A 3,689-nucleotide genomic window follows, 5' to 3' on the forward strand; every position below is an offset into this window, starting at 1 on the left:
ATAATGGGTGCCCTTTCATCTCCACTTGTTTCCAAAACCACAAAGTCTTTAGGAACAAATGATTGTCCCACTTAGATGATGGCATCTTCAAGAACTCCCTTGGGGTAGTAGAGTGACTGATCTACAAACTGCAAATGCATATTTGTGTACAACAAAGTATCTCCATTAATTCTATCATAGATTACCTTAGGCATGATGTTGACACTTGCTCCGAAGTCACAGATAGCTTCCTGGAAGATGTAAGGTCCAATAGCGATAGGGATGATAGGTCTTCCTGGATGACCTTTCTTGTCGAGTAGGGTGTAATCTATCCACCTTCCCTCTGATGGTTGCGTGTAGTAGAAAGTTGCATTGTGAATATCGACAAGATTTGCAGTTTCTAGATCTTCCGGCTGCCCCAAAATCTTACCTTTGTCGGATGGAGGAACAACAGCCGCCAGCTGAGCTATTTGTGATTCTATCATTTTATTAAAGCTATGTTGGTTCTTAATAGCATAAACAAAGCTATCCATTCTATTACTTATATTTTCTAGAATTTTATCATTGGCAGCTACCTTCTTAGACAATCCTTCCATAAGTCTAGATTGGCCAGCAATTAATTTTCTCAAGGGTGGTTGATTGAAGTTATTATAATTATTACATTGAGGGATAATTTGGTAGTTACCTTGGTAGTTTGGCCTCTATTGTTGGTTCCATCCTTGATTCTTTTGAGGACGATAGTAGTTGTTGTTGACAAAGTTCACATCCTCTTGGGTTTCAGGACAGTTGTTCCCTGAATGCCTAGTGTTGCCACATACTTCACACGTCATGCATGAATCATGAATGTGCATGACTTCTTGCTTTTTATTAGCTCGGTCTTCGAGCTTCTTCATCAGTAGGTCCATCTTGGCAGATAGCATGTCTACCTCCTTGAGTTAATGCATACCTCCACCTCTCTTGCGGGTCTGAACACGTTCTTCATTCCAGCCTTGGTTGGAGGCCATCTTCTCTACAAGAGTGGTCACAACTGGAAGTGTAAGTGACAAGAATGCACCTCCAGCAGTAGCATCCATGGTCTAATGGGTACTATTGGTCAACCCGTGGTAGAAAGTCTGCATGAGTAGCCAATTCTTCATCCCATGATGAGGACATTCTGATATATAGTCTTAAAAGTGTTCCCATGCCTCAGGGATAGATTCATCATGTTGCTGTTGAAAACTTGAAATTCTCCCACGCAGAGCATTGGTCTTGCCCATAGGAAAGAACTTTGCTAGGAAGGTAGTGGAGCAGTTATCCCATGTAGTGTTTCTGTCTTTGTTGGCGTAGAACCACTGCTTTGCCTTCCCCAAAAGTGAAAATGAGAAGAGGCGAAGTAGTATGGCGTCCTTGGTTACTCCCTTGATGGTGAAAGTGTTGTAGATCTCCAGGAAGTGTTAGAGATGAGCACTAGCATCTTCATGTGCCTTTCCAAAAAATTGGCTCGCTTGCACCATATTGATGAGAGCCGGCTTGAGCTTGAATCCATTGTCTTCGACATTGACCGTCGGTCCAGTACGGATGTTGGCAGTGGTTGGAGCAAAGAACTCATGAAGAGTCCTATCAGCCATGGCTTCAAATTCTGGTGTTAAGCTTCACCTTATATGGTTGTCTTCCAACTCTAAAGCTGAAACTTTTTTGAGTTTAGCCTTAGTCCTCTTAAGTAGTACTTCTAGATCATCAACGTAGTTTGTCGGAATGTCAAAATTGGTCATACATTACCTTGCATAAGATACAAAAGTAGACAAAACAAGGGTAATCCTGCTTGAGCAGGGGTCAATGGTTATCTCGATCACATCAATAAGTATAAGTTTATCAATATTTCCTTTGTCTAGCTACCTTCCTTGGCAACGGCGCTAGAAATGCTTGTTGACTTTTCTTAGCATCGCTACTAAGAACAGAGTTTTAAATCTAGTCCCCGGCAACGACGCCAGAAATACTTGTTGGTATTTATTAACTTGTCACTTGTTTTAAGTAATCACCTATTATATGCCTACATCTCTTATCATTACTCATACTAGGTTGTCATCCCTAATGATGGTGCTAAAGATGCTTATTGGTTTTACCTAGTATTACTACTAAAATGATACTAACTAGTTCTTTATTAATTTATGTGATTAGGAGAAATAGATATGAATATATATATATGAAAGAAATTAGCAAGCGCACAGATAATTATACCATTGTAGCACTTCACCCGAGAGTATTCCAGGTATCATTGTTTATATTTTTACCACAGTGAAGGTCTAGCATGGACAAGTATTGCTAACTTATACTATTGATGGAGAAATAAATCATAACCAATATTCTACTCATAACAGGGGTAAGTCATAGGATAAGAGATATGAAAAGTATTGATCAATGATGACGATAAATCACTCAGAGTACTCCTTTCTATGGCATTAGCATGGCCAGGAAGAATATTAGAGGAATAATTCCTAAGTCATTTTTAATTACAAGTCAAAGCATACATTGATTGGTGCAATTACACCTAGTAATCATGGTTAAGATCATCTTTATATCTACACATAAGGGATATTACTAAGGAAGATTAAGAACAGAGCTTGCCCTTCCTTCGTAACCACATCCTACATGCTACCTATATCTGGGAGTGGACTACAAAGGACTCAACGGGAGTGTCACGTCCGCAATCTACCACATGACCCAGAATATAGGGTGTATCCGTAGGTAAACAACATATAAGCACCACGGTTACACAATGTCGACCACCCACCCATGGATCCTTAGGGTGAGCGCTATACAAACATATGCATGAATATGATGATAATCCAACTATACTAGGTATATAATCAAAGTAGACAATGAACATTATAACGAAGAACATGAATAAGATGAATACTAATATTGTCATAACAATTATAGCAAGCATATAAAAATAATGGAGATACAAAAGAGAGAGGGGGGTACAAAGATTATACCAAACCACACTCTTGACACGATTGGAAATCCAAGCGAACCCTGCTTGCCTCCCTCTAGACCTAGCCTAACAAGCTATGCCCTAGAATTGATGGAGCTTTGAGGATGATTAGGGTTTCTATCTTCTCAAATGATTTGATTCCTTCAGGGGGGTGGCAGGGGCTTATATATATATAGGTTGGAGCCTCCAACGTGAGCCCTTGGATCAAACCAACTTAAGAAACGATGTAGATGCAACCTAGGAGGCGGTGGAGAACCGACATTACAACGATAGGTGGGCCCAGGGGTCGGGCGGCCTATAGGTGGGGCCGGTCGGCCCCACCTGGCAGCCTCTGCCTCTCTGCCTCAGCATGGTGTCCTCTAGAACCTTCTAGTGTTTGTTTTGTGGTGGATAGGCGCAATTAAATCTGACATGTAGGTCCACCTTGACGGTTTTTTTGGATAAACCCTGTAGAAATCACATATTCACCAAAACTCATGGAATTTATTAGTTTAAACCCTTAGACCTTTGTTGGTGATCACAATTGTGCCCTTATACATGTTTTATTGATGATTTATAATGGTTGTTAACTACCATCAATAGAAGGATGATAATGGTACCTCATTGGTTGCAATTGCAAAATATCGTGCTACTCATACTAAGGCTATGCCTAAGTATGTTGCTCTTAACTTGAGAGGACCCAAACTTGTTTGGGTACCATCAAAAAGTGGATGATTGTTTGTAGGTACCATGGGCA

At 40.4% G+C, this 3,689-nt stretch overlaps 1 non-coding gene across 1 annotated transcript; it reads left to right on the forward strand.

The window, feature by feature from the left end:
* Positions 1-1,113: 1,113 nt before the first annotated feature.
* LOC136495108 (small nucleolar RNA R71) lies at positions 1,114-1,222 on the forward strand. Its single transcript, XR_010768889.1, has one exon. It is a non-coding gene; the product is annotated as a small nucleolar RNA R71 (small nucleolar RNA).
* The last annotated feature ends 2,467 nt before the right edge of the window (positions 1,223-3,689 follow it).

Source organism: Miscanthus floridulus, chromosome 11 (assembly GCF_019320115.1).
Source record: "Miscanthus floridulus cultivar M001 chromosome 11, ASM1932011v1, whole genome shotgun sequence".
NCBI classification, from domain to species: Eukaryota; Viridiplantae; Streptophyta; class Magnoliopsida; order Poales; family Poaceae; genus Miscanthus; species Miscanthus floridulus.